The sequence below is a fragment of the Triticum urartu genome, chromosome 4 (genome assembly GCF_003073215.2).
Source record: "Triticum urartu cultivar G1812 chromosome 4, Tu2.1, whole genome shotgun sequence".
Taxonomy (NCBI): Eukaryota; Viridiplantae; Streptophyta; class Magnoliopsida; order Poales; family Poaceae; genus Triticum; species Triticum urartu.
The window spans coordinates 80,363,131-80,371,354 of NC_053025.1; the positions used below are offsets into that span (position 1 = coordinate 80,363,131).

General features: G+C 45.9%; 1 pseudogene; it reads left to right on the forward strand.

The window, feature by feature from the left end:
- Positions 1-1,073: 1,073 nt before the first annotated feature.
- LOC125553595 lies at positions 1,074-1,930 on the forward strand (annotated as a pseudogene).
- The last annotated feature ends 6,294 nt before the right edge of the window (positions 1,931-8,224 follow it).

Below are 8,224 nucleotides of genomic sequence, written 5' to 3' on the forward strand. Positions count from 1 at the left end.
GCGACGGACGAAAAAAAAGATGACGTACAAAAAACGCCTGATTGACCAAAAAAGATGAAGAAACAATCCTCCTTTTAATATTAGGTAAAGATAAAGATAAAAATAAAGGTAGGGCTTAGTGCTTGCTCATGTATGTGAGGGACTTCGATTTTACTATGTTAAAAAAAGTGAACGTAACAAATGTGTATTCATAAAATAATTAAATCTGCTCCCCCGGTACAGTTCCACAGACCACAGCCATGTAAGAAGTTCCACTAAAAACAATTTAATTGAGTGTATTATCTAAAAAGTGAATTTTTTATGAACGGGTTTCAACTCTCTCAACTCTCTTTATACTTGGTACATTGACCATGAGCAGTGGCGAGTGCATATACTATTTCACAAAGTTCCTCTAAAAACAAACCTCACGATGTTTTTGACGTGGTCCGGTGATTTCTTAGCGGGAGATATTTGGTAATTAAAAAATTATCAGGCCTAAAACCCATTTAATAATATTTGTTGGATAAACCTCAAAGGCCGATTGTTATAGGTATATACGGCATTTTAAAGAACATTTTTTTCTTCTACTTCCAACATGTTTTACATCAATTACAAATTTACAATACACATTTGTACCACAACTGCAGTGAGCCAGAGAGCTAGTCAGCAAATTTCTACTCCCATATTAAGATGGAACGCACGCTTATGTGCTTGAACGTTGCAACAGACTTGGCAATACATTAATTAAAGGCTACCGTGGTTTCAGGGGTCAGTTATTCACTTCTTCCAAGTATAGAGCAACCGTAGTTATCTATTTGTAAACGTTACAAGTTTCTTCTTTTGCGGGAATTAATGCTTGGACATTACAAACTTATCTTCTTCCAAGTATAGAACAATGAATTAGTTAGTCCTTATCTACTTGTGAACGTTAATAGCAATGAATTAATTGGTGCCATATATTGGAGGGGTCATTCAAACTGCATGACGTTGCACATTTACATAGATACCTTCCAATTATCTATATTTAGCAATACAGGATCGAGCTACAATTAGCCTATAAATACCGTCAGATAGGCCTTCAGTCCACATCGGTCACTGCATACACACATCACCACCACCATCATCAATCACAACACCCAACCATGGCGTCTTCACTCTTCATCCTTGCCCTCCTCCTCACCGTCGCTGCAACCGACGCAGCCACCATCACGGTGGTGAACAAGTGCTCTACACGGTGTGGCCAGCCGCCATCCCGGTGGGAGGCGGGACCAAGCTCGAACCAGGCCAGTTGTCCACAATCCACCCGCCCGCCGGCACAAATTCTGGTAGGATCTGGGCGCGTACGGGCTGCAAATTCGACGCCAGCGGCAAGGGGTCTTGTACCACGGGAGACTGCGGCGGCGTGCTGGCCTGCCGTGCCGGCGGGAAGCCACCCGCCTCGCTCGCCGAATACACTCTTGGGACAGGCAGCAATGCTGACTTCTACGACATCTCCCTCGTCGACGGATTCAACGTGCCGATGAGCTTCGGGCCCGTCGGCGGCAGCTGCCGCGCGGTTAGCTGCGCTGCGGACGTCAACGCAAAGTGCCCGTCGGAGCTGAAGGTGGACGGGGGCTGCATGAGTGCCTGCGGCAAGTTCGGCACCCCACAGTACTGCTGCCCGGCGCCAAGTACGCCGGCGACCTGCGGGCCGACCAGCTACTCGCGTTTCTTCAAGGGGCTCTGCCCAGACGCCTACAGCTACGCCTACGACGACAAGAGCAGCACATTCACCTGCGCCGCCGGAACAAACTACAAAGTCACCTTCTGCCCGTAGATCCGTCATCGTCATGCATATTCATGCATGCTAGGAACTGAATTTGGTTTGATGAATAAATATGTACTGAAACTAGAATTAGAATGAATGAATGAGGTAGTTTCCCAAAAAAATGTTGTCAAATAATTTATAAAACTGAAGCAAATTTCTTCAACTTTTTTCTATGGATAAACCGAATATTACGTGATACAGTTCCACCTAACGAATATTAATAAGAAAACCAATTGATGGCAATCACTTGCCCCCATTCTGATCACAAATATGAGGTACTACATGTGTTCTGGATTTGTATCGTCTTGTGACTTGTCAGCGTAAGTTTGTTTGATGAGCTTATAATTTGAATCGATGGATCGATGAGCTTGCTTTTCCAGATTTACTAGTAATTTGTTCTTCATTCTACGATTTGTGATGTTTACCGATAAAGGCTTTCAACCCGCTTTATATATATAAACCAACAACCACACCTTACAACCAACAGGACAATAAGAAACAGAAAATACAATCGATACGGATACAAAGCACACTATGGAACAGCTAACGAACTCCGAAGAACCCAAAAGGACTTCGGAGCCCACGACGGTTACAGATCATGACATGGACACACCCGCGACAAGGGAGCTAATCGTAGCCAAAGGAGAGCCATGCTTCGTCGCCTCCCAGGGCCACCTCGTTCACCATCCGAATCTGCCGCCGAAGAGGGCACCCCGCCCTCTCGTCCTGGATCGAAGGACGTCGACCCATCAGCAGGCAAAGCAGCTCACCCCTGAGCACGGTTGGACCGGAGAACCAGTTGCCGAGGAGACAACGACCGCCCTAGCGACCTCACCTCTAAAAGAAACCCATACATCGCCACCGTCCCCGGCCAAGACCCAGAAGCCCACCGCAGCTGTCGAGCATGAACCCTACTGAAGAAGTTGACCAACACAACGCCAAATCCCAGCCCGTTGATCACATAAGACAGCGCCTTCAAGAAGTACATGGCGCTGACGCACCATCGCCGCCCCAATCCAGAGATTGACGCACCATCATCAATCCATGATTTGTGATGTTTTAATCTGTTATGTTGCATGTGTTGCGCCTGAGATGCAGTTGTACAACAGTGATAATTTGGTTCCATTGAGATTGATGATGCCGATGTTGTCACCCCCAAAAGTGGCAAGGCGCGGAAGAGTTGAGATGTGGAAGCATTATGTAAAAAGGCTCATCATGTGTTTTTCCTTGTTGGCTGGCAGCTGTAGAAGCAATGGAGGATCATAAATCATGTTTTCTGTTGTTTTGATTGCACCAAGACACAACAGCCATGGATGGGATGGGTGTATCCATTTTACTTTTTTATAATGCTGTAGCTAGCGTTGGGTTTGGATGCTTGCTTGTATACTGAGAGCGAATTTTGTTTTGGTTTGGATACTTTTGTATACTCAGAATTTTACCTTTCGGAATCCTCTGTAGTACCTTGTCTGTGAGAAAGAAAGAAGTTTGGCTTTGTGAGAAAGAAAGAAGTTTGGCTTTGAGAAATCCTTGTTGGTATATGCTTGTTCCAACAGAGCCTTTTGACTACGATTGAATGAATCAGTTTAATGAGTTCCAAGCTGTCGTGTTTCTGAATCAACATGCATATAGTTAGTGTGTGCTTGTATGCGGCATTGGAATCAGTCAGTTCTAAGCAAATGTAATCCAAGTTTGGATCTATAGGTCCGTTTGGATCTAAAATGATTTACGCCGACATATTCATTGGATTGACCATGATTAGAAAATATAGTTACTTATATAATTCTAGTGCGCAATGCATCAATTTGATTGGAAGTGAATGCAAAGCATCCTTCTTGGGGACCATGACAACATTGGCGAGCCACTCGGAGTGGTAAATCTCTCGGATGAACTCAGCTGCTAGGAGCCGAGCCACTTCCTCGCCAATTGCTTTTCTCTTCTGTACGGCAGACCGTCTAAGATGTTCCTTGACTGGCTTCACTTTACGGGTCGACTCGCAAACGGTGCTCAGCCAGTCCCCTGGGTACACCTGGCATGTCAGAAGGTTTCCATGCAAAGATGTCCCAGTTCTCACGGAGGAACTGGATGAGCGCTTCTTCCTATTTGCTGTCGAGTGATGTTGAGATATGAGTAGGAGCAGCATTAGGATCGGTCGGGTGAATATGAATCGTCAAACCGTTGATTGGCTATGTTACCGCTTTGCTCAGCCCCTCTTATAGCGTTGCTAGTTGCAGGTGAAGATTGGAGCCGTTCCTTGTTGGAACATTTATTTACTTGTTGGGATATCATTATATTGCTATGTTATCTTAATGCATCTATATACTTGGTAAAGGGTGGAAGGCTTGGCCTCTCGCCTAGTGTTTTGTTCCACTGCCGCCCTAGTTTCCGTCATATCGGTGTTATGTAGAACCTGCAAACTAGCAAATATATAGATGCATACTTGACAGGGAGACAAGAAATCGGATGTGATCAAACTGAGCTCGTAGACAAAGGGGCGACAGGCACAATGATAATGAGATCTGTGAGGACGTGGCCGTGGAGGACTGTGACAGGCGGTAAATGCAGCGGAAGTGACACAGAAGATGAGAAGAGATTGGTCTATTGCTCAGAGAACATGACTAGATACATTGCACCCTAGTTTCCAGTGATATCGGTGTTATCAGTTCCCGATTTGCGTTCCTACGCGGTTGGGTTATAATGGGAACCCCTTGATAGTTCGCCTTGATTAAAGCTTTTCCAGCAATGCCCAACCTTTGGTTTTACCATTTGCCACCTAGCCTCTTTTTCCCTTGGTCGCTTCAAGGGTCATATTATTTTAAACCCCCCGGGCCAGTGCTCCTCTGAGTGTTGGTCCAAATAGAGCCACTTGCAGCGCCACCTCGTAGCAACTTGAGGGTTGGTTTTAGTTGTACGTAGTGTTCATCTGAGTGTGCCCTGAGAAAGAGATATGTGCAGCTCCTATCGGGATTTGTCGGCACATTCGGGTGATGTTGCTGGATTTGTTTTAACCTGTCGAAGTGTCTTGAGTAACCGAGATACCGAGTTTGATCGGAACGTCTTGGGAGGAGGTCTATTCCTTCGTTGACCGTGAGAGCTTGTCATGGGCTAAGTTGGGACTCCCCTACAGGGATTTGAACTTTCGAAAGCCGTGCCCGCGGTTATGGGCAGATGGGAATTTGTTAATGTCCGGTTGTAGATAACTTGAACCTTAAATTAATTAAAATGAATCAACCGAGTGTGTTACCGTGATGGCCTCTTCTCGGCGGAGTCCGGGAAGTGGACACGGTGTTGGAGTATTGTTTGCACAGGTTGTTCTCTAGCTTCTCGCTCGCGCTTTGCCTCCTCTTCTCGCTCTCTTTTGCGAATAAGTTAGCCACCATACTTGCTAGTCGCTTGCTGCAGCTCCACATATTTTTACCCTGCCTTACCTACAAGCTTAAATAGTCTTGATCGCGAGGGTGCGAGATTGCTGAGTCCCTGTGGCTCATAGATTACTATTACACCAGATGCAGGGCCTGATGATTCCGCTCCAGGAGACGCGTATGAGCTCAAGTGGGAGTTCGACGAAGACTCTCAACGTTACTATGTTTCCTTTCCCGATGATCAGTGGTGGTGCCCAGTTGGGGGTGATTGGGACCGTGGAGCATGTTGGGTTATCTTTTATTTTGGCGCCGTAGTCGGGCCATGAGTGTTTGGATGATGTAATGTTATTTATGTACTTGATTGACGTGGCGAGTGTAAGCCAACTATGTTATCTCTCCTTTTATTATTATATTACATGGGATGTTTGTGAATATTGCCTAACTTGCGACATATGCCTTTAATGCGATTATGTCTCTAAGTCGTGCCTCGACACGTGGGAGCTATAGTCGCATCAAGGGTGTTACAAGTTGGTATCAGAGCCTTCCCCGACCTTAGGAGCCCCATTGCTTGATCGTTTTTAGCAGCCGAGTTGTGTCTAGAAAAATGTTTTGAGTCATTTAGGAATTATATATCGGAGAGTTTAGGAATTCTTTTTACTTCCCAGTCTCCTCATCGCTCTGGTAAGGCATCCTGACGTAGAGTTTTGACTCTTCTCTTCTCAAATTTCACTAAAAAAATTTAGGATCACGCGGGTATCTTGGAATCGTTCCGATGGTTTTATGATGAGAACATTGTCTTGGTGCCTCCTGTCAGGGGTTTAGTGGAAGTGTCCCGGGGAGTTGAGCTCTGAGGTGTTGTCATCATAATTTTATCGTTGCAGTTCTGGAATACCTGAGTTTTGCCGACATCGAAAATCTCTTTTATGCAGTTCGTTGGTGAGATAACCTCGACGCCACCCAGTACTGGGCGGGAGTTCGGGAGTATCGCCATAACTTGTATAACGGATGCTTTTCGAAGGTTGAGGTAGATGGTTTCCGAAGGTTTCTTGGTTATGTGTTGAAGGATGGATACAGCTGGATGTAGGATTTGCTAGTTTGGGTGAGATATTATGCTTCCCCTGTATCCCCAACACCTGATTGCATAACCGGAAAGGTTCGGGAGTTTCATAGGTGGGAATTCTAGTAGCTCTAGTTCTTCTTCCACGGATATTGGTTTGAGATTGGGATTTCTTACCGATTATTCGTTCTTGATCCGTACCTTGTTGATTTATTTCTCTACCTTAATTCTACGTGGCTTCTCAATTTATGGATATGTGACCATTTCAAGAGGAATGCATTCGTTCATTTTGTTCGGATGTGAAGACTATATGTTGCAATTTTCATTCCGTTGGATTCAGCTTCAATATTATGTCAATGTGCTAATGGTGGTCAACCTCTTCAGGATGGCTCCTCCAACGCGCACGACTCCAAATCCTGATCCGTCACCACCACCACCTCCTCCGGAGGCATGGCAAGCTGTGGTGGCCACAACCAATGCAAACACACAGTTGATCATGCAAATTCTTCAAGAGCACAATCAAGGCAACCAAGGGAACCAAGGCAACAATCAGAATCACTTTGCTACACTCAACCAGTTCCTTGCTAACGGGCCAAAGACTTTCAGCAATTGTGTTGAGGCAACCGATGCTGACGATTGGCTTGTGGATCTGTGTAAGCATTTCGAGCGCAGTAACGTCAGGCCTGAGGACTTTGTTAAGTTCACTTCCTTCCAACTCAAAGATCAAGCTGCAGAATGGTTCCAACAGTACAAGGATTCCAGAGGTGGACGTGTTATCACTTGGGATGATTTCCGTCGAGATTTCCGAGCTCATCATATTCCCCAGAGCGTGGTTGAAAGCAAGCGTGAGGAATTCCGCAATCTGAAGCAAGGCTCTTTGTCTGTCTATGACTACAACAAGTTGTTCCAGAAGCTCGCCCGCTTTGCCAAGCAGGACGTCCCTGATGAGAAGAGCATGATATACCAGTTCAGGGGTGGTCTCAGAGAAGAAATTCAGCTAGCTCTTGTTCTCTTTGAGCCCTTGAGGTACGATGAGTTCTACAACATGGCACTGAAGCAAGAGGCTGCTCAGTTGAGGTGTGATGCTTCCAAGAAGCGAGTCAGAGATGTTACTCCTTCTTCCTCTACTCAAGTGGCCAAGCAGCAGAAGTATTGGCTTCCTCCTCCTCCGTTCCGTCAGCCGTATCAGCAGAAGAGCAAAGGTGGCAGTGGTTCTTCCCACCCACCCAACCCTGGCTTTCAGAACAAGACTTCGTCTCAAGCTCCAAGATCGAGTGCTCCGTACCACCGTCCGCTTTCAGAGGTCACGTGCAACAAGTGCCAACAGAAGGGTCACTATGCCAACAAGTTTTTCAACCAGAGGCGTCTTCCTCCTCCTCCTCCTGTCAGATCGGCAAGTACCGCTGTGGTCAAGCATAACTCCAAGTCTGCCAAGGTCAATTTGCTGAATGCAGCTCGGACAGAGGACTCACCAGATGTGATTATGGGTAACCTTCCTGTTAACGATATTCCAGCTAAAGTTCTTTTTGACACTGGTGCATCGCTTTCTTTTATTTCAACTCCATTTGTGGCCAAGCATGATTTTGTGACCGAAAGGATTCCTGTTCCGTTGAAGATTGTGTCTCCGGGCAAGCAAATGACTTCTAACAATTGCGTCCCGGATGTCTCTGTCATGTTGGGCGATTACAAGTTTCTCTCTTCTCCGGTGGTTCTTGGCAACTCGGATATTAATCTTATTCTCGGAATGGATTGGCTTACTAAGCACAAGGCACATCTTGATTGTGCAGCCAGGCAGATTCAATTGACTCATTCGTCTGAGGATGTAATTGTCTTTGCCGCTCGTGATGATACTATCCGTCTATTTTCTCTCAATGAGAAGGGCGAACTCGATGCCATCTCACAAATTCCAGTCGTTTGCGAATATCAAGACATTTTTCCAGAAGAGCTTCCAGGAATGCCTCCGCACCGGCCAGTTGAATTCGTTATTGATCTTGAGCCTGGTAAGGAACCTGTGTGCAAGCA